Source organism: Grammomys surdaster, unplaced genomic scaffold (genome assembly GCF_004785775.1).
Source record: "Grammomys surdaster isolate TR1022 unplaced genomic scaffold, NIH_TR_1.0 126219, whole genome shotgun sequence".
NCBI classification, from domain to species: Eukaryota; Metazoa; Chordata; class Mammalia; order Rodentia; family Muridae; genus Grammomys; species Grammomys surdaster.
In genome coordinates this window covers 5,236,441-5,259,861 of record NW_021621022.1, presented here as the reverse complement: position 1 = coordinate 5,259,861, position 23,421 = coordinate 5,236,441, and the positions used below count along the sequence as shown (strand labels likewise).

General features: G+C 44.8%; 1 protein-coding gene across 3 annotated transcripts in view; it reads left to right on the top strand.

The window, feature by feature from the left end:
- Ptk2b (protein tyrosine kinase 2 beta) overlaps positions 1–23,421 on the top strand; it is a 119,870-nt gene that overhangs the window by 38,461 nt on the left and 57,988 nt on the right. The window contains exon 1 of one of the 3 annotated variants that reach the window (XM_028758800.1): positions 19,940–19,956. The exons of the other annotated variants lie outside the window; for them this stretch is intronic. The gene's annotated coding sequence lies outside the window, so the exon portion shown is untranslated. Of the gene's footprint in view, positions 1–19,939; positions 19,957–23,421 lie in introns of those variants that run through there. 3 annotated transcript variants of the gene reach the window in all.

Genomic DNA, 23,421 nt, shown 5'->3' with positions numbered 1-23,421 from the left:
TGTATCCTGGGTGAAGTTATGCTTGCCAAAATCATTGAACTGGCCACCAAATTATTACCCTCAGGGTCTGTTCCTAACGAGTCTACACCCTGCCTAGCTATGGGTGTAGCCGTCTTTGTAAACCTCCAGACTTTTTTTGCACCCTGTAACAAACCCCATGTCTCAGCCACGTCCTCCTCTTCACAAACCCAGCTCAGGCTCCAGGCTCCACCCTTCCCGTGAGATAAGATTAACTCCTTTGCTTGCCTTGCTCCCTGTGTGTAATGACATTTGTACCTCTCTTGCATAAACCACACTGTGCACTATGGCATTATTCAGTGTGTGTGTGTTTGTGTGTGTGTGTGTGTGTGTGTGTTCCTCTCTTCAACTCGTCTAAGTTCCTGATTTCTCCCTGAACTATAGCATTGTACCCTCTCCATTGTTCTCCTACTACGTGGGTCCTCAAGCTGTCTGTTAAGTTTATGGTGATCATAATCCTAGCAGTATATCTCCAGTATAGCTGAGAAAAGGCTGGAGACAGGGAGACGCACAACATGAAATTTAACCTTGATATCTTTTCTGTGGGATATTTTTTTTTTTAAGAACATGGACCTGCCCAAGCCCTGCTTCTTTTCCTAACAAAATGAATTGATCATATGTTTCACTGGGTTAGTGGTGTGGTATAGCAGATAAGAATATAACATCTAAATCTCTCTCTCTCTTTAGCTCTATGATACTGACTTACTTTAATCCCTTCATGCCTCAGTTTCTCCATATACAACATGGCAGAGGAGTAACAGTACCAACCTGTTCCATTTGTTTTGACAGTTAAAAATCGGTAGCCGGGCGGTGGTGGCGCACGCCTTTAATCCCAGCACTTGGGAGGCAGAGACAGGCAGATTTCTGAGTTCGAGGCCAGCCTGGTCTACAGAGTGAGTTCCAGGACAGCCAAGGCCACACAGAGAAACCCTGTCTCAAAAAAACAAAACAAAAACAACAACAAAATTGGCATGTATGACTGAAATGTTCAAAGTATCCAATGGATGCTCATTATCCAATGTTGTAACCTGGCTGTTCTCTCTCCTAGAAGACAAAATGTATAGAATCAGGAAGGCTCAAGATAACCCTTGTAATGAAGACTTATTGTTCAGAACTTGTTTGTAACTTACCTTCTGGCCACATCAACTGTTCTCAGAGGATGGAGACAGGGGATAACAAGGAATGTCACACTAGCAGTCCTGAGGAAGGATCCAGACACCACTAAACAGACTTCCTCTCGTATTGTTGTGGACTATTTCTATCCATATCGAGACCAAAGAGGCCTCCAGGCAGTACTAGCTCGGCTGCCTTGTTCCTCAGCCATGCCACAGTCCACTTCAGTTGTGTTAAATGGGGCAGTAATTCCACTTCCGGTGATTGACAGGAAGCCTGAAACCCAAAGAAGTTAGTCATGGCTCTTTGGTCTTGAGTAGCACAAGTCACAGCCTAGAAGATGTCAGGGCTTGCATTCTATGCCAGACCTAAGAACTAGTTCAGTTTTCTGAGAACAGACCAAACCCTTAGCATCTCAACTTCCTCAGTGTCTTTATACCCCAGGAGGGTAAGGGTTAACTACTCAGGTATTGGGTTTTATGTTGACCTAGTTTGTCTCCTATGTACACAGTAGAATCCAGTGGCCATGTCCAGTCTCTAGATCAGAGACTCACTGTTCTTGCAATGGCTCTGTTTTTTGCCTAACTAACTTGAAGAGTTTTTTTCTGACAGCCAGATCCTTGTCTGCTACAAATTCGACCTGTGCCATGTAGCTTTGAGATGGCCAGACTCCCTGGGGCAGGCCACACCCTCTTTCCTGTAACCCTGGAAAGAGGAACCATAACTACCTTAGATAGGAGAAAGAAATGGCAGAGACACCCAGAGATGTCCCCTTCCGAGGGCCCTTTGGTGTCCCTACCCCTTGCAGAGGGCTGTTCCGAGCTGGGATCCTGCAGAAGCCTCCTCTATCATTAGAGGCATTTTTCAGCATGTCTATTTTGGAGCTACAGCTGGGTGCTTCTCAGAATAAATAGAGCTGTGATATGGGGATAAAAGGAGAAAGGAATCTTACCATCTCTTTAGACTCCTGCACTCCCCAGTCCTTTATAATCTTCTACTCTCAAAGTCTTTCCCTGAGACCCCTTCCTCCTCAACGCCTGCTTGGTGGCTCTCCTAAAAGCACAGGCTCCCTTCCCAGGCAATGCTGGGTTTCCTTCTCTGGCTCTACAAGTTCCAAACTGCATAGATTTAATGTCAAGGGTCATAAGAGTTCATATGAAAGTTGAATATCACTTATCGGAAATGTTTGGAACCAGAAAGGCCTTATTATTTGGGATTTTGGAAAATCTATGCAGATATGATGAGGTATCTTGAAAAAAGGCCCCATGTCATGTCTAAACATTTATTTCTCATGCACAACTCATACATATAGCCACAAGGTGGTTTCATACAATGTTTTAATGTATCTAAGTTCTGGTGGGGTCAGATGTGGAATTTTCCATTTATGTGTCATGTTGCCTGAAAACTCTACTTGTAGAGTATTATTACAGGCTTGGATTCTCAGACTGGGGATACTCAGTGTGGTAGTTTGATAGGTATTGCCCCACAGACTCATGTGTTTGAATTCTTGGCCACACTGAGTGGCACTACTAGAAGGTGTGGCCTTGTTGGGGTAGGTGTGGCTTTGTTGGAAATGTGTCACTGTGTGGAAATGTGTCACTGTGGAGGTGGGCTTTGAGTGGCTTATATATGCTCAAACTACGCCCAGTGTGGCACAGTCTCCTTCTACTTCCTTCAGATCAAGATGTAGAACTCTCAGCAACTTCTCCAGCACCACATCTGCCTGCTTTTACAGTTTTGCAAGCCAGCTCCAATTAAATGCTTTTCTTTGTAAGATTTGCCGTGGTCATGGTATCTCTTCACAGAGAGAGAGAGAGAGAGAGAGAGAGAGAGAGAGAGAAGAAAGAGAAAGGGAAAAACTAAGACACTCAGCAAAGGATACTTTTCAACAAAGGATACAAGAACTGGACCTTTCCTTCTTCTGAGATGACACAACTAAGTTGATATCCCCTCTGGGGATTGCTGTGCTCTGGTTCCCAGGGCACCGAGAGGTGAGGTAGACTCCTAACACTCTGACCACACAGCTTTTCTTCAGCCTTACACTGTTCTTATCCCAAAGCTGTATCATATTGAAATCCTTGGGAAGGGAGCTAGTGCTGCAGGGGACAGAAGGATAAATCTGAGTTGTTTGATGTGTGTCATTCGATGGGTCCATGGACTGAGGTGGCCTGCATGGTAAGGCACCCAGTCCGACACTCTCTAAATCCCGTGGTGAGAAAACCTGATTGCTAAAGGGCAAATACGCAGAATCGTATGTGGCCTCATTTGAGGCCAAGTTATCAGGTATCCCCCTGTGTGCCTTCCATGGCAAGTGGGTTTGACAATACATGGGAATCACGCAAGCCTCTAGATCAGCTTTCACTGCAAACCCTTGCTTCCTCTTTTCCCTCTTCCACTGAGATGTGCTCAACTGCCTTCACCCCATCTCTTAGCTGATGTCTGATGTATAGTACAGCTCAGCCCACAGGGTCCTGAGGAGACATGTAAGGTGTAAGCAGATGATAATCCTGAGAGATGGAGACACAGCATCAAACCCTCCCTCCCTCCCAGGAGCAGTCAGCCCCATCTGCTCCGTTCTCTCACTTCTCAGCCTGGGGCTCAGATCCACATGGCTCTTCTGCTACCTGGAAGCACCTCTGAGGAAAGAGTTGGAGGTGATGAGATGTGTGTGTTGAGTTTTCTCTCTGGGCTTGCTTATGTTTCTGAAGATGGAGCCATCCTTCGTTAGGTTTCCACATTAGTCTACAGAAACCTCGTTGGACAGCTAAGTGGCATAGCTGTCACTATGGGTAGAACAGAGCTCACAGAGCTGTGAGGGTCGGCATGTATCCTTCATACTAGTTGAGAGACTTACAGCTGTGAATGCCAGGATCACATCTGGAGTCTTCCAGGTATAGTGCCAGGGTTGAGAATGTGAGTTTTGAACTCAACTGGACTTAGAAGTATATCTCATTTCCCCTGTCTTAGCCTTCTGATTTGGGGCTGGTTCTTTAGTCTCTTAGAGTCGGTTTCTCATCTATTATGGGGAGTATGGATAGTATCTCTATCAAGGAATCCCTTATTCTTTAATTCACCTCAGCACTCATTGAGCCTACTCCATACTAAGCATGACCTGGGAGTGGACATAGCTTGGAGAAGGCTGACATGGCACCTGTCCTGAGGTTGCCTGGGCACTCTGCCAGAAGATGGAGTATTATATGTATTCTACAAGAACATTTGCTTGTGTCACTTAACACCATAGACAATCTGTGATGATGGCTGCTGTTACATGCAGCATAAGGAATGGGGCACAAATGAACCATGGCTTTAGAAACCACGTTTTCATCTGGCAAACCATCCTACTCCTCCTTGTGTGGAGGTTTGATTAGTCAGGATTTCCTAGGGGAAGAGACCAATAGGAAGTGTAGAAAGAGATTTATTGTGAAGAGTTGGATCACATGAGTGTAGAAGCTGATAAGAATCCAGCTCTGTAGTCAACTGGAGGCCCAGGAAGGATGGTGTTTACTCCATTCAGAAAACTAGCAGGCTTAAGACCAAGGGAGAACCCATGCTTTGGTTTTGTTTAAAAGACAGAAAAATCCTGAGTCTTACCTGGGAGGACTTTAGGCCAGGGGGATTCTCGCTTACCCTGAAAAGATTTGATATTTGTTCTTCAGGTCTTTAACTTCTTGCATGAGGCCCACCCACCTTGAAGAGGGTGATCTGCTTTGTACAGCTCACCATCCAAATGCCAGGACCGTCAAGAAATGCACGGGTAGATCCACTCAGAATAACGTTTAACTAGATGTCTGTTATCTCAGGACTGGCCCAATCAAACTGAAATTTAAAAAAAATCATTGTGACGAATAATGGTCGGGGGTAGCAGCTGAGAATGGCTCTGGGCTGTGCTGGTCCTGAGAGGGAGGGAACCCGGCCTGTGGCTGAGGCAGGGAATATTTTACTACTAACCTTAGAGCTTGATCTAATACAAGGGGCATGCTTTATCTCTTTACGTTTTGTTCAGTTGTGCCAACACTGAAGACAGTTCACATTAAAATCTGATTTGTAGTTTCTCATGAAAAAACCATAAATCGATTATATGACTGCAGAGGTCTGATTGTATATGGAAAACACATGTTGAATTTGAGCCCAGGCTGCCTCTTTTAGTGTATACCTATTGTCCCGTGGCCTTGGCCTCTGCTAGTGATGCTCTGACAACCCGTCTGAAGCTCTTCTGACTGGCAGCTGTCTAAAGGGCCCCCACCCCAGCCACCACCATAGTCCTTCCTGTGGCTTTTTTACTGGGGAAGGACCTTGATAAGAAAACTGTCCTCTCTATCTAGGAAATACTCAGACAGCTGAATGGTCTTGTCTGTGAGCCAGGAAAGGACCAGCAATTTTCCCTTGCTTACCACATTTCATAAACTTGTACCAACATTTAATCTTATTTGTTATTATTATTATTATATTATTATTATTATTATTAATTTATTATTTTGACTCTTGAGAGAAACTACTAGGTCATGTGGATGTCAGATGCCCTGTCTCTTTATTAAGTCTTTTAGAAAGTAAGGTCTGGAGAGATGGGCCTTGACATGGAATCTTCTAGAACCACTAAATGGCAAAAATAATGTTGCTCCATTTCTAAGCACAACGAGCAAAATAAACATGTTAGGTCAGAGAAAGAGACTTCCCAGAGAGCTTAGAATTTCTACTCTTACAAAGCTGAAGGGATAGCACACTACTGAAGAGTGTGTGAAGAAATTTTGTATGTTGCTGTCTGGCCACACAGTCCCATGAAGGGACTGCCACCCGTGATGAGGAAGGCTATGCATGGGAAACTGTACAAAGGTGGAACGATCTAGTCATAAGGCAGTGAGGCCCTAGGCTGAGGGCCTGCAGGGGTTGCAGAGACCTTATTCTTAAACGGCAGGCTTTTAACTTGGCATTATAAATTGTTTTCACACACAGGCACCAAACCTTTTACACAACACATAAATCTCAGGAAATAAGGAATTTGGAGCACTAAAGAGGACTTGATTTTGGTCCAAAGGTTCAGAAGGTGGTAGGCCCATTTTGGAACCTGGGATTTGTTTGAATCAGATGTGATGATTTATACTTGTGCATAAATTACTGTGATAAAGGAAGAAGACAGTTGTTCTCATAGAAATAGGAGTCATGGAGTCATGGCAGGCCAAGCAGTGTCAAGCAGGGAAACATTTGGGTAAGGCAAGAGACTTTATTGTGGTTTCCATAGGAAAAGCAGGTAAGCATGCTCAGGATTGGCTGCTGTGAATGATTTCTGAGTCAGTGCTTTCCCTTGTAGCCTGGTCTCTGGCCCAGGGTGTGTGTAGGTCAGATGGGGATCTGCTCAGTGTCTAAGAGATTCTTTGAAGGGGTGGGTGGAGTTTACAATCTAGTTGGTTGTTTTGCATATGAAAAGCATGCTTTTAGCCTCTGGCTGATGCCAGAAACAGTATCTCTACTGGACTTGGCAAAGCCCCAAGTGTCAGAGCATCTAGTACAAGGAGGAGAAACACTGCCCTAAGAAGGTCCTGGAAGGCCCTCATTGTATGCTCTTAGGGCTGAAAAGATCAGCTCCTCCAAGTGCTTCAGGAGAAACGTGCCACACTAGTTGATCTGTCCTCTTCTAGTTCAGAGGTACTTTAAATGGAACCAGAAGGGACCCAAGAGTCCAAGAGGCCTTACTCCCTCTTTGTAAAGAGGTGACTTGAACCCAAAGCATTGGGCCTCCTTTACTAAAGTCTCATGGTTGGTCTGGGGATGTCATTCATTTGCTAGAGAGCTCACCTAGCGAATGAACCTCTGGTTTCAATTCCTAGCATCATGGAAACTACATCATGACTCATTCTTCTATGCTACAATTTTAGAACCAAAAGCAGGGAGATCACAAGTCTAGGGGGAAGAACAACTCCAGACTCAAAGAGAATCAGGGATAGTTCATTCTGAAGCCAAAATACGAGTGAATGACCTCAGGAACATAGATTTATATCTCCCCAAATACAATTTTCCAACATGGAAGCAGTTTCATGGAGTTTTTGTGGTAATAGAACGAAGAAAGTTATAAATCAAGGCATTTAAAAAGTTACACGAAGGAGATGGCTTACCTCAAGATAAGAGAACCTCACCCATAGGCCCCAGATGGCAACTGATTCTTAGCCCTTCTATTGGTGGATAATATGAGTTTTGTTAATATGTTCCAGAGATTTTTAATCTGTTTATCAGGATATTATGTCTGACACCGAGATGGGATCTGACTCCTTATGGAGTTAAAGATAGCCAAAGAGAATTTGTAACTAAGGTCTGGGGCTGCAACATTACAAAAGTTTCACAGTGGTTGAAGTGTTAATCAGCCTTTGTGGGCTCAGTCACATTTTAGGAATTGTCATTCATAAATCCAAGGTCACTCTTTGCTACAAAATAAATTAGAGGCTAGCCTGGACTGTGTAAGATCTTGTCTCAAAAAAAAAAAAAACAGGCATGGCTATCTGTCAAGCAGAGTCTAGAACTCAATGCTTTACCCATGTTCCTTGGGGTTGGATAAAGCTGGATGGAGTATGCCCAAGTGTTTCTGTCTCTCTGTAAGAGTCCTTAAACCTTAGGAAAACAGGTCAGACATGCTCCTAGCAGCGGCATAGACAGCTCCCTGGGACAGCAAGAAGACAACAGCATTAGGCCCCTGTCAGGCCTCCCAATTCTAAGCTTAACCAAGACCTCAAGATGTCAGAGCCAGGATGCTGCTTGGGATGAGGAAACCTCAGTACAGTCTCAACCTTGGTCTGGACCAAGTGTTAGGCAGCTGACTTCCCCTCTCTGGTATCAGTCTTACAAATATCACTCAATCACACTCAGATAGCTGTGTCATCATCATTCCCGTTAAAGATCCTCTAATGAAGACAGAAAGTGAAGGCTGGAGGAGCCTCAGAAACAGAGAGGCCAGGCTGAGACCTCTACCCAGAATTTAGAGTCCAGACAGGGGAAGGAATCGGGAGGAAGTTCTATTATAAATCGAAAGTACAAACTCAAATGGGGAGGACAGCCTTCCCCCAGAAAGCTACAAACCCTGGGTTTCTGAACAGAGTCTGGTGTATAAACTGTAATGGAAGGAGGGAAGAAATATTCATGAGGAGGTGGTGGCCATGACTAAGGTAGCAGAGGTAGGCGATTCTGGGAACAGGTTGGGAAGTTTTTCCTGTAGAGTTTACTCCAACTTTGTGTCCTTATATGGGATTTTTGAATGTGTCATGGCAATAGGTACATGACGGGAACGGTGGATTTTGCAAGATGAAGCAGTTATCAGTTGCTTTGATTCATGCCTGTTCTATCTGGCTTTGGATGGTCTTGAATCTTTGTCCTTTTAGAGATCACATGGTGTCTGCAGTGACAGTCCTGAGGTTGTATCAACCTCTAGGTACTTTTAATTTATCTCTCTTTTTCCCCATTCTCTATATATGCATGCATAAACACACACACAGACACACACACGCACACAGACACACACAGACACTTACTACATGTTTCAAAATCCTTTGTTCTGATTGGAAGGTGAAGGGTAGGCTTTTCCCAAGGATCTTGCAAGTTCTAGAAAAAGCAGCAGAGTAGATATCCCTGAAACCCTGTAGATATCTCTGAAATTCTATAGTGTTCTGATTTAGTCAGGGCTGGTCCAAGGGTGTAAATAGTTACCACTGTACCACAGAGGCAGAGGAGGACATGGGCAGAGAAGGAGAGAGGCATCCTGTCTCCTGGGGCCGTGTTCTTTCTTCTGCCCCATGGACTCCTCCTTCACCAGCCCCTCTTCCCTCATGCCATATTCTTGTGCCAGATAACCTCATGGATGGAACACAAGTTTCACAAGTTCATGTTTGGTTTATTGTTCAACCCATATAACCTGTTTGTTACCAGAAGGGCTGTGGGCTATGCAGTGAGCAGGGCAGCCTGTGTTCTAGATTCTTCCTTTCCTTACCTGGTGCTCAAACATGCAAGAAGGGCTGTGGGTTACGCAGTGAGCAGGGCAGCCTGTGTTCTAGATTCTTCCTTTCTTTACCTGGCGCCCAGCCATACATCAAGACACTTGACAAGAGCTGGCACTGTTGACAGCTGAGAATAGAACTCAAGAGTGGGAGGGGAATCTGCTCAGCCAGTGCTGTGGAGACAAAAAGAGTTGGGGTTGCCACCTTACCTGAAGGATAAGCAGGAAACAGAACTCAGAATGGACTTAGCATCTCATGGGAGCCAATGGTTGAGTGTTAAGGCCATGGAGAAGGTTATATCACCTTCAGAGACTATTATACTCCAAAATTCTAAGTATCCAAGACTGAAACCCAGAGAGCAGAGACTTGCTGGCTAGGTTCACATGCAGCAAATATGGGGAGGACCCCTGGCTTGGCCTTCTGGGACTGGCTTTCAAAGTTCCTGCTTATCATACCTGGTTTTAACAGCCTTGCTCATTTTGATTACTACAGAGTTCTTGAGATGGGAGTCAAATGTATGTGAATAGCAGGTGATCTTGTTATGGAAGGACGTGGGAATACTTCAGACCTTCACTACAATGTTGTGTCAAAACCATAGACCACTGACAGCAAAGCATGAGTGAAGCTCATGGCTGGCACATCCAGAGGGAGAGCCAGTATCTGAAGGTGGATGTAGAAAAACTTCAACATGGCCTAGGAGAACACTAAAAATGTTCCAGAAGTGAAACGGGTAGATGATAGGTTTTCTTGACAAGATAACTTTTCACTGAAATGTTTATGAAGAGGCCTGAAAGGAAGGATCTGTAATCATGACCATGACCGGTGTTCCATATTGGAGGCATCTATCTGGGTCTTTGAGAGAAAGAGTTCAGAAAGAGACAAATGAAGTAATTAAGAGGGTGTTTTGTTTCAGCAGTGGTTCTCAACCTGTGGGTCGAGACCCCTTGAGGGTGGAACAGCTCTTACATAGGAGTTGCCTAAGACCACTGGAAAACACAGATATTTACATTATGCTTCATAACAGTAGAAAAACTATAGTTATGAAGTAGCAACAAAAATAATTTTATGGTTGAGGGTCACCATAACATGAGGAACTGTATTAAAGGGTCACAGCATCAGGAAGCTTGAGGACCAGTGCATTACAGGGAAAGCATTGGGAGGGGCGTGCTTCCCAAGAAAGCAGCATAGCCTGGAATTCTGAATAGTCTTATAGGCAGCTTTAATGGAGGGAAATTATTCATGAGAAGATTGTTCATGAATAATAAACAGATTATAAATATTAGTTTAATTAATCTTCCCAACTGTTTTGGGTTCTGTTCTGTTTTCTGATAACCAGGATCTCAGCTCAGGTCTTTGGGAGTTTAATGTCTCTGTCCTCAAGTTTTACTTTCTTTTGAAAAGCAGAGGAAGTCGAAACCCAACTGGAATTCCCAGTGGCCACCTTTCCCACAATGTCAAGTCTATTTGCAAGGTTGGCTGTTTCACCCTTACCAGCATCTGAAGTATCTGTCATCCTTCTCTGGGATAGAACACCTGACTGCATGCCTTCCTGTAGAAGACCTTCCCTCCCCTTTATCTCTCTTTGCTCTCACTTTCTACCCGGTCAGCTATCACATTCCCCCTCCCATAAAGGCCTCTCCCTGTGGCCAATGATTTTAACTCCCAGGGTCTACTTGGAAAAGCCTCTAGTCTAAACAAGGAAACTTCTCCCTGGTGTCATCAAGCTGGAACCCTCACAAGGGGGTCTCGGGACTTCTGCAAAAGGCTTAAGCATTCAGTTCCTTGAGGAACTAGGCTGTTGCTTTAGGCCCTGTGAATATTCATACCCAAGGTATTGTTGGGAAATCATTCTTAGCTAATCTGGGGTTTTATATGGAACAGAAGCAGGGGTCAGAGAGACCAGCTGTCCTACTTAGGCCAAATGGGTCTCTTTCTGGATGTCAGCTGAATGCAGTTAGAGTATAAAAGCTTACTGTATGTGGTGTGTGTGTGTGTGTGTGTGTGTGTGATCTAGAAATTTCTCAATCATCAAGAGAGAAGTAAAATGTGATGGCTCTGAGTTCCTGGCTATGGTCATAACTTCACACTTGCCACTATGTGCAACCCCCCACCCTCCATGTACACATCTTGTCTGCCAGAGGAGGTAGCCTAGACCATCCCCCTGAGCCCTCTACTAGGTTTTCTGTCCTTCCTGTCTTCTGGTCTGTGGTGAGCTGTAGTGAACTGAGTTGCTATTCTTTTTCTGACTTCCTGTGCTCTTCAGAAACCTTAATGAAAGAGAGCTGATGGACGTGTAGGCCAAACACAGCCTCTGTTCCATGCAGGGAAGCTGGAGTCACACTTTTTATAGGTAAAACCCAGGATTCTGTCTGTTTCTGCTAGCATCCTGCAAGGGGATGTGAGAAGCTTGGTAGGACCTGGATATAGGGTGCAAGGCCTTCACTATTTTCATATTTGGGTCAATATATCTTAAGAAGTGGCCAGAACAATCCCAGAGAAGTATCTACTGTTGAATCAATCTAACATGGAATGAGAAAACTCAAATTTCTGTCTCAGATAACTGACTTCGAGGCTCTATTTGTTCTCAGTTCACACTCTAGCTGTAAACATAGAAATGCAGTTGTATAACAACGATGGATAATTTTGAGATCTTTTATTAGTGTAACAGAGGATACCTATCTAGTCTGTTCATTAGTTACATTTCAGGATAGATTAGAGTTGATTCTGAATGAGGCTGTGGGTCCTGGTTGGATGGAAATCCAGTGGAAACACCATACTGGTTTTCTTATCATTTTCCCTTTCCTTCTTCCTTCTTCCCTCCTGTTCCCTTCCCTTCCCTTCCCTTCCCTTCCCTTCCCTTCCCTTCCCTTCCCTCCCCTTCTCTTTCTTTTTTTTTCTTTTCATTTTCTGATATATTGCTCTCTCTCTCTCTCTCTCTCTCTCTCTCTCTCTCTCTCTCTCTCTCCAAACTCTCATTTGTAGAACTTTGCTCCTGGGAGATTTTTTTCCTGTGCACCCCTAGCCACCTGGCTCCCCACCCCTATGCTTGGTTCTGGGTCCATGTGACCATTTTCTTTCATGACTTCTTTGCTTCCTCCATGCTGTGAAGCTTTCCAGTTGGGTTTTCCCATGGTCTTTTATTTGAGTTTCCAACCAGAGAATGAGAAGTCCTGCTGCAGTTGGAACAGCAGTCAGGAACCTGCTGTGGAAGAGCTCATGAGGGAAGGAGAGAGGAAGGGATTGCTCTTTTGAGATCTGCCTCCTGCCTACTTTGAATTCTCATAGCTAGAGTTTTAGAAGAGCAAATTTCCCCCAAATTTTCTGAGCTCTGAATAACTGAAACTACCTGTTTCTTTTCTTGGTACCCACTTCCCAATAGAAGGCTTGAGTAACAAGACACTGAAATAGAAACTACCAGGGCCCTCTGACAGCCAGGAAGGCCTGCATTTCTGAGCTGTAACCTGCTGACCTCTGTCACAACTCAGCTTTTATGAACACCACACTGTCAAGGAGAGTTGTGTGGCCTGGGAACTGGGGGTTCTGGGGTCCCACTGATTGGTGCACTGTTTAGTTTCCTAAATTGAGTTCTCACCGCAGAGATAAGGGTCATGCCTGTGGCTCCTTAGCCTTCCTGGGAAGGTGTTAGAGTTACCCAGGATGTCAAAGGCTGGAAAAGAAGGAGACAAAGTTTCAGCGATACAGAATGAATGAGTTCTAGATCTCTAACAAGCTGTGACTAGTCTTGTATCTTGTGGTTAATAGTCACTGGGAGTATATCTCACCCCCTGTCCCCACTGCCAGATGGTAACTATGTAAATAGATGAGTATGCCAGTTAGCTCTGCCATAATACATCACACTGTACACCTTAAGTAGATACAGTTTCAAGTCCAGGCTCAATGTATGGCTCCATGCATAATATTGGTGGTGGTGGTTGTGTGTGTGTGTGTGTGTGTGTGTGTGTGTGTGTGTGTAATAGTACTTTTGGGTTGTTATTATGATATAATGGGCTTGTCCTGTGAGTGCAACTGCTTGTCCGTAATGGGAGTACAGGGGAAAGATTCTGTTACCTGTGCTATTGCAGAAACAACTCTTTTAGGAAGCACAGAGAGCCAGAAGGATGAGATGGGTGAGTGCTCAGTAACTCAAGGCTGGAGAGAACAGAAGGCATAGGACAGTAAAGGACCCTGAGACATGGTCAGACACTCATCTCTCAGGACATTGATATGAGCCCAGGATGACTTTCCATGTCCCACATCTCTCCTGCCACATTGTATCAGTTGCCTGTCTATACTGTTTACACCAGACCTCAGTTTGCATTGGATTCGGAAATGCTGTTTGCTGCCTAGCCTGGCTTTGTGCTAGGAAGACTGGCCACTCTCCATGGTCTGTGTGGAGAATACAGGAAGTCAGACTGTAAGAAAGAGGGCTCCAGGAAGAGGCAAAGCTTTATGCATGTGGGACAGACGGCACATATCTTTAAATACATTTAACCAATATAGCAGCAAGAGAGCTTAAAATCGTGTAACTGCATGGGATTCTAAATGTGGGTGTGTTTTTATGTAGTTACAAATTCAGTATGCAAATTCCAGTCTCTGTGGCTTAACATTTTTATATACATCTTTTCATGTACTACTACTCTTGTATTTTTATCACGGTTCATCTCTATGTTATTGATACTGCTGAAATTGCCTTCGGAGCCTTTTGTTCTGGTTCTCATCATTTCCCTGTGGTAAACAGTACAGCAGTAAACATCCTTGCACAAACGATCTATTTTCCTCACCTCAGACTCATGGGGTGTCCAGGTTAGCCTTAACCTTCAACTACATACAACCTAGAAAGATCTGGAAATGGAATCTCATTTGAGGAATCACCTAGAACAGACTGGCCTGGGGCATGTCTGCAGGGATTGTTTACAGCCCACTGTGGGCAGCACCATTCCCTAGGCAGGTGGTCCTGAGCTGTATAAGAAAACTAGCTGAGCATGAGCCTACCTGACTGTCAGCAAGCAGCATCTTTCATGGTTCCTGTGACACTTCTTTAAGTTCCTGCCTTGACTTTCTGCAACAATGAACAGTGACATGAAATCGTAAACCAAATAAACCCACTTTCCCCTGAAGTCACTTTTTGTCAGAGCATTCTTATCAAAGCAATAGAAGTGAAACTAGGACATGGGATGTGTTTCTCAAACCAGGTTAGCAGGTGTGAGTTATTTAGTGTTTACAAAAGTTGCTCACCAGAAAGCCAGTTCTGAGTAACTCACCACCCATCAGTGTAAGCTTCTTTTGTTTTCCCTCTGGGTCTCTTGGCTCCTTTAAGGAGTTTGAAGTTGGTTTCTTAAAGTTGATTCTATTAGCATTTTTTAACCACAAGGGTTTCTCCATCTATTTTTAATTTCCCAAGTCTTTTCACACACAGGTGGCATCCTGTTTGCTTGACAGGGCATCTGGATTGTTGTTTTAGTTGATTCACATTAGAACGAGGGCTGATTGCTGTAGTGTACAGATGGGGCATCATGCTGTTTGATGGTTTCAGTGTCTGTTTACACAGTGCAGAACTTTGGTATAGACTGGATTTGTAGACTGGCAGATTGGAGGCTGGCAGGTGGAAGCTTGTTCAAGAGGATGTTTTTGTGGGATGGGGAGGGCGATGTCTGTGATGAAAGTCTTGTGTTTATACTTTATAGGGTTTGGTTTTTTGGTGTTTTTGTTGTTGTTGTTTTTTGAGTACTTGGGTTTTCTCTTTTTTAAAAAAGTTTTAATTTCATGTTATGAACATTTTTTTTTCTTTTTAACTGCATGTACATCTGTGAGGGTGTCAGAAGCTCTGGAACTAAAGTTACAGATGGGCGTGAGCCACCATGTGGGTGCTGGGAATTGAACCCAAGTCCTCTAGAAGAGCAGCCTGTACTCTAAACCACCAGCTCTCCAGTCCATTGGGTTTTCTTTTTAATTACCATTTTTAAATTAAATATGTGAATCTCATTAGATTCCCTTAAATAAAATTCTGTGTATTCATCTTACTACACACACCACTCTGCTGAAGGCCTACATTCCTTTCAGGGCTGCATAGCTAGCAACAGATGAACTTAGCAATGGAATTTTTGTTTAAGAAGTCATATCTGGGAGACGGGTCAGAAAAGCAATGTGCATCTGAGTTACCTTTTGACACATGAACACATCCAGAGCTGCAGAGCTTAGGCTGTGTATGGACTAGGTGTGTTGGTTAAGAAGGAAAATTAAGTTCTCATCCAGCTTCTGCCTCTTAAGAAAGGGGACACTAAGGTGGCTGGTTCCGTCAACTTTCCTTATGTTCAGAGCGGGAGAAACATCTGCCTTGAGGACTTCAGCAAAGTAGTGAGAGCAAAGACATGAAAAGAGGGAACCCCGCACAGACTGGAAGGCTCCTCCTCTAAGTGTTTACCAACCAAAGATGGTAAATACTTGAAACACATTCTATCTGCCCTGAATCTTTACAGACTCTTATCATTTTCTAAAGTAATAGTATAAAAATAACCATTTGTATATTAAGTATATTAATTATCTTGGGTTAAGTATAGCACCTACAGGAGGATGTGCACAGGCTAGATAGAAGTGCCATGTTGTTAACAGGAGGGGCTGGAACACGCTTAGATGTTGACATCTGTAAGGTCTTACAATGAGTTCCTTGCAGACACTGAAGGATGCTTGCATGTAAATATAAAGACTCTTCTCCTCCTTCCTTCAGCCACTGTTTAAATCTTGGCTAGAGGAATGGGTCCATTTTTTTTCTCCATGATTACTTAGTTTATGGATCAAGCTGATGCAATGTGAAGTTGGTTCTTTTTTCATTTCCTTTAAATAAATAAATAAATAAATAAAATCAGGTCTGTTCCTGTGGATGACAAAAGAGGGAGGAAGGACAGTTGGCTCCTTGGGACACCTTGCCCTTATCCACTGATTTGCTTTTGAGCTGGCTTGGCACAGCAAAGAAAAGGATTCGTCAACAGCTTCCGTGTGTTCAAGGGAACAACAGAGAAAATTAAGTGGCTGAGGGTTAGGAGAGACAAGTCAGCAGGACCAAGAGGCAGCCGGTACCTGGGGTTTGGGACCCAAGGGAGCTTCTGGATCTTACTCAGAGCCAATCACTCCAGGCATGGTAGCTAGGGCAGATTTCCCACATACAGCCCGAAACTCAAGCAGGGTAGCAGAGCTAGATCGAACATCACTACTAAAGCCTCTCCAAACACCCCATGCCATTGTCTACTCACTCAGCATCTAGAGGACCCCCAAAAACCTGCCAGCTATAGTTCCTCCATGAGCGTTCAGCTTGGCCCTAGCAAGATGAAACTACTCCTAGCCTTGGACCTATGGGTTGATGGGTGATGAGGACTCATGCAGCCCTGCACCCATCTGACATCGACACTCCATCTTGTCTTCCCGAGCCTTACTTCTCCCCTGGGCTTGGGGATCTAGAACTTTGGACTCTGTGTCGGGGGAGGTCCCTCACCCTGGAACACAGACCCTCAAAACCTGTGGCCCTTAATGAGCAGAACCTATCTATAGCCACATGTGTACAAAGCCCAGGGGGGAATTTTTAGGAGTTTTCTAGACAGTGTAACTATGCATTAACTTCTGATGGACCACATTACTTTAACTAACAGTGAGTTATATTACAGATAGTAGGAGTCCAAGTTTTTAAGCCTTGAAGCTGCTACGTCCAGTCTACCCCATCCCACGAGGGGAAGCCTTTACTTACTTTTCTGTTCATGGTAGGATATTTTTATGTAGCACAATCTAGCCTCAACTTGAAAATCTGTTAAGCCTACATCTGTTTCTTGAGTGCTGGGGTTACAGATGAGTGCTATGATGCCCAGCATAATTTTTTAATGTTTTGTCTGTAAGAAGAAGTTATCCCATTTCACAAGTTAAACTTGCTTTGTCTCACAAGTCTGAAGATTTTGAGAGAGAGAGAGAGAGAGAGAGAGAGAGAGAGAGAGAGAGAGAGAGAGAGAGAGAGAGTTGGAAATAGGGGTGAAAACTTGACCACCTCAGGTATCATTCTCCATGTGCTGTCTAGCTTTTTTTTTTTTTGAGACAGAATCTCTCATTGGTTGGAACTCACTAACTAATCTAGGATGGCTGGTCTGCCTATCTACCTCTACAACAATGATATTACAAGACCATGCCACCACACCTGGTTTGGTTTGGTTTGGTTCAGTTTGTTTTTTTTCTATTGGGTTCTGAGGAGTAAACTGGATCCTCATATATGCAAGGCACATACAGTATTGGCTGATCCATTTTCTCCAAGTCTCAACTTAATACATCTTATTCTGTAACTATAAGCTCTCTATATGGAGTTGAAGGCATGGACAGGGACAGCTAGAACACTGGTCTTCCTTCCCCCTGCTACATTCTCATGGGCATTTGACCAATAAGAGCTGTTTGAAAACTTATGACTTCCCCTGCTTATCATCTGGCCTGCTCATTAACCTCTCAAGAGTATGAGCGGAGAACTCAGTCAAATGCCCAAACAAAGCCCTGGTTGCATATGGCTCCAGGCTTCCCTACCCAAACAGCAATTGTGTGTCCCACATGATTGGAAGTGGAGCAGTCAGGGGAGAATTAAGCTTGGGCTGACAGATGTCAGAGAGTGTGGGTTCTGAAAGGTCTTCCAGCTCAGGGGGGAAGCTAGCTCCTCTGAAGAAGGCACATGGCCTGCCCCCTGCTTCCACGAACCTGGCACTTTTCTCTCTTGCCGGACTAGGTGGAGAAACTACTGAGTGAAGTAGGGTGGGGGTCAAACGTCACAGGTGGGCTAGGAGCCTGTAATTGTGAAAACCATCCTCCTTGCCTCGACTCTCACACTATCCAGACAGGAAGGCTGTGGCCATCCCCTGTCTCAAGACTCCTCGTGAGCCAGTGGCCATTTCTCTGCCATCTGAGAGATCATACCAGTGGTTGAAATTGGCCATGATGGAAACACCAGAGAAACTGGCACATGCTATGAACCAAGGTGTCCCTGCGTGCCGCCAGGAGCTGAACACTCACCAGGCTTTATCCTAACCAGCCCTGCTGCCTCTGAGGTCATACAGTGAGTCACCTTATTACCAGGTTATAGTTATTAAAAATAAAAGCTTCCCCCCCCCCCGCCATATGAAGTTCAAATTCTTTAATAACACCTTGCCATCTTCTGGTCTTGTTTCTCAGTGACCCCTCTCCCACACTTATCCCCAGCCCAGTTACTGTGTCATTTCATTTCCTGTTCTTACGGGTCATACTTTCCTGAGCTCAGTGTTTGTCCAGCAGTACACTTAAGGACACTTTGGGGCCCATATCATGCTATGACTGGTGTGTGTCTGTCTGTGTGTGTGTGTGTGTGTGTGTGTGTGTGTATGTGTTCATGCTCACATACATGAACACACACACACAAGCATGCACTGAATACTTTCTTTTGGATTATGGATCTCTGTTGGATAGAAATTCTCTTCATCAAGCTCTGGTATGGCTCCAGAAATTTAGAAAAGTGGAGAGAAGGAGAAGGGAGGCAGAGGGGGAAGGGAAGAAGGAGGAAGAGAAGATGAGAGAAGAGAGAAAAGAAAAATACCAGCTAAATACCATTCATGAAATGGCAAATAGGGAATGAAGGAATTGCGATTTTTAGAATTCATTATCCTTATTGTTACTGTTATTTTGGTGTTTGTGTTTGGTCTCTGTGCACATGTGTACAGCTGTGTGTGCCTGTACAAACAGGCATGTAGCATCTGGAGGTGAGCCACAGATGTCACTCTACAGGAACTATCCAACCTTGAATTTTTGAGACAGGGTCTCCTACTAGAATTCGATGATTAGGCTGAGCTGTGGGTCCCAGGATCTTCCTATCTCTGTCTTCCCAGCGCTAGAATTTTAATGTGTGTGTGTGTGTGTGTGTGTGTGTGTGTGTGTGTGTGTGTGTGATTTTTACTTCGGCGCTGGGGATTGAACTCAGATCTTAATGCTTGTACAGTAGATACCAACTGGGCTCTCTCCAGCCCCTGCTTGGCTTGAGAGGGATTGTCTTAAAAAGGAAGGTCTTACTCCATAGCTCAGTCTGACCTGAAATTTATATTCTTTCCACCTCTGTCTCAGTGGTGGGGTCACATGGGCCACCATGAGTCCTAGAGATTGTGGAAAGCAGTGGAACCCAAAGGTCAAACAGGAGGGGTATGAATCTGGCCAGCAGCAAGGACCAAGCCTTGAACCAACGGGGAGAACAGAGGCTTCCTTAGCAGGAAGGTAAAACCCTGAGTTTCTGGTGCTTTCAGCTCTTCAGGAGCCAGCTGACCTGTAGGGAGGCAGGTGTTGGTAACAGAAGGCTCCAAGTGGGTAATGGGTGCGGGGGTGGGGAGCAGAAAATGTGGTAGAGTCTCAAATGCTTTTTGAATTACCCTGAATTATAGCTGGCAATAATCACAACCTTCCGGGTTCATTCCTTTGCCTGGAAAGAAGGGAAGAGATTAACCAAATGACAGGTTGGGGGGTCCCAGAGCTGGAGAATGCTGGCCCCACAGGAGCCTGGGGGCTGGAAGGACCAAGTCAGCAGGTGCAGCATGAATCCTGGAGCACAGCTGGGTCCAGGAGCTCAGAAATGGCTCCCCAAGACTGCAAGGTCATTGCAATTAGTTAAGTGCCTGTGCCCAGCAGGCCCTGAGATAGGAAAGGCCTGCCTTCCCCATTTTGTTGATGTGGAAACAGCCAGGGGAAGTGACTCAGAGACAGAGTGGAAACAAAGTGTGCCTCTCGTGACATTCTGACTTCTGTTGGTCTGAGTGGCTGGCGCTTGGGCTCTCTCCAGTGGGGCTTCCTTCCATGGAACATGCTTCTTCTGTATTCTCAGGTCAGGCAGGGGAACTTGTGTGGGCAGAGTGGGAACTTGGGGTGGGGGAGGCTTTCCAGGTGAACAGATGGACAGGAAGGCAATCTTGGTTATAAAGGCAGTCTTTGGGCTGGAGAGACAGACCGGGCTGCAGAGGCCACCACATTTACTGCTGAGGAGGGCTTTGAAAACCTGGCTTTGCTGTTAAATTAGCTTTCCAGTTCTTTCTTTAGCTAATTCCCAGGCACAAACAAACAAACAAATAAACAACATGGCTCTTAAGAAAGATTCTGTAGATAGATAAAATCAGCTTCATGTCTCAATAGAGAAAATGGACCTAAAATAGTCACCTGGTCCCGGTGGCATAGCTGATAAGCTGCAGAGACCTCAGATCAAAATTGTCAAAAGTTACTGCTGGCATTTCATAAAGGAACGAGCATTGTAATACAGAAGAGAGTGTGTGATTCGAGAACAAAAGGATGTCTTACAAACTGAATACAGTCAACACTGGGAGTGACAGCCAATACCCCTAACTGCCAGACTCAGAAGGGCGAGCAGGAGAGAGTGGAAGGCCAGGGCTAGACTGGGCCTTGTATACATTCCAGAATACATCTCAAACAAACAAAGCCATGCAGACATACACCTGTACTCCCAGCATTTGAGAGTTGGAGCCAGAAGAACCAAGTCCAAGGTCAGGAGCTGGGCGATGGCTCAGTGGAAGAGCATTTGCTGTGTCTACATGAGGACTTGAGTTTGAATCCCCAGCACCCTTGTGAGAGCTGAGCATGAGTGTGTGTGACTGTAACCACACCGAGGGACAGAGACTTCGTGTATCTGTAATGACAGCATTGAGGGTAGAGATTGTGTGTCCCAAGAGTTCACTGGACAGTTAGGCTGGCTGATGTGAGTTTTTGGTTTTGTGAGGCTTCACCTCAAGGCACTAAGGAAGAGAATAAATGAGGAAGACTTCCAATGTCCCACTCTGAGTGCATGTATCCAAATACATATGCTCACCTGCACACTCATACGTGTGTAACTCCCACAGAGAGGTGTATCCACACACGCCTAACTCTAAAAGAGAATTCAAGGTTACCTGAAACTGCATAGCAACCTCAAGGCCATCTTTGATACGTGAGACCCTGTCTCAGAAAAAGTAAAAGCAAAAAACTCAAAACAGAACAAAACCAGGATCGAATTCACTGGGCTACAGCATGAGTTTTCTGCATGATCCTTATATATCAGATTTTGTGGTAGACACATGAAAACATTGTCAAGGCCACCATCTGTCTACCAACCACAATTTGGAAACTCTGATTCACGCAACCTCCATCTCTAACCATCAGAGCCAGTCAGTGGTTGGGCCTTAATACCCAGCCCTCTCTAAGAGCAGTGGATGCTGACATCAACCTGGTAGCTTTGGTAACGGGTGTTAGTCAGCAGCGCGGTTTGTATGATGTCAGGAAGATGAATGCTTTACCCATTTGACTCATTCAGATGTGGGTTTCAAACTTGTCTCCAGGGCCACTGCCCCACATCACTGGGATATCATTCACCGTGGACTTTGGAGTCAGGCATCATGGAAGCCTCAAGTCTTGGCCACTTACTGGCTCTGTGGCCTGGAAAAGCTGACCTCTGTAGGCCTCAGTTTCTTCTCGTAGTACATGAGGGCAATTCCCATCTGCAGAATTATTCTGGGAAATCAGGTTATTGTGTGAACTCCCTGATACATAGTAGTATATGTTCCATAAGAGAGGACACTGTCTTACAATATCCACCCGACAAAGGACTTTCTTTCCCTGTGATGATCCCTAGAACATTCCTCAGGCTGGGAGTGCAGAGCTGGGTAGTATGGCTGAGTTGTCTGGAAGAGATTTAAATCCTATCTCAGTCCCACCTCCTTTGGGCAGGTAGATGACTTGCCCTTCAGGAAGAGCATAATTGAATTTCTTCCAGAAGATTATTAGGAACTCAAAGACTCAATAGGCCCCTGGAGTACCCTTTGAAAGCTTGAGCCAAGAAGTTCTTGTAGCCAATCAAAATGTTTCCTGTTTTAATTTGGGCCCATTTCCTTGTGTTTGTTATTCTTTTCCAGTGGCCTGGGCAGTTCTGGGGCCTAAGAAGTACACTGAAGCCCACAGTGGCTCAGAGCCAAGGGTTCACTGGTACCATGGTATGGACATGCCTTGGGCAGCACTTGGAGGGCCAAGGGCAGACTAGGATACAGGGTGGAGTTGTCACCAGTGCTGGGAGAGCCAAGTCTGGAGAAAAGGGTAGGGTTTGGGCTCATGAACTGAGGATCAGAGAACTTTCAATGGGTGAAAGCCAGAAACAGGCTAAAGCTACAGATGAGACATTCAAATGACCAGGAAGTGCAGGCAAGTCCCTTCGCTAGTACTAGGAGCTGCCAGTTTGTTGGTCCTCACCTCATTCTGACTTGGAATTCAGTGGTACACACTGGTAGCTTGAAATCAGCCATGATGGGAATATCTGCACCACAGGTGGGAAAGGTCGAAGACAAACACTTTCCCTTATTAAAAATAATAAATAAATAAATAAATAAGCGCACTTGGCAGATAAACAAACTATGGGAATGTGGTGGTCACGTACAATTTTGGAATATAGACAAGCCATAGCCAGGGAGGGATTTCCCTTTGTGACTTATTACTACTAATGGACTTTGTTTCCTTCTTTCCCTTCACAAGGCTTCTAGAAGGTAAGCAGGGTATTATTGTCCCATGTTGTAGGTGGAGAAAAAGAGGCTAGGAAAAGTTAAGCTGTTTGCACTAGATCTTGGAGATTTTTTTTTGTTGTTGTTGTTCTGGAACAGGGTCACAGGCAGAGTGAGGCAAAAGACTGGAGAATCTAGGTGACTCTCAGATCATAGAGACAGGCGACAGGCTTTCCTAAACACTACCTTCCGGTAACTCTGCTTCAGAGAGTTTGGGTAGTTCATTGCAGATTGCTGTCTATGTAGGGGAGTCTGGGCAGGTTTCATGTGTTACTAGAGATATGGGCACTGCCTTATGGGCTGGAGTCTTCACACTCAAATTCTATGTTTTCATTCTTAGTTCTTATAGGACTAGTGGAGACAGTCTCCATGGAAGTTCAGAATTGTGTGTGGGCTGGTAAATGCTGCCTGGCACATATGTTACTGAGTTTTATGTGACCCTATGCTTGGGGCAATACTGCCTGCCTCTGTGTGTGTGTGTGTGTGTGTTAAGATTTTTCTAGACTCTATAGCCATTCTGCCAATTTTTCCTGCAAATATGTTTTCCCCAGGACTGAGGTGCCCACATCAGGCTAAAGGTAAAAGTGGATCGTGGGTGACCAGAATGACTTTGCTAACATGTTTCTGTCAGTGCCCCATGGGCCATGAACTCACTGGGCTAGGGGAAGCTGCTGGAGATAAGAAGTCCACATCCTCTGTGCTTACAGGCAATGACTGACTTGTCAGCCTGTGAGGGCTGCTGTTGCTCAGAGGTAGAC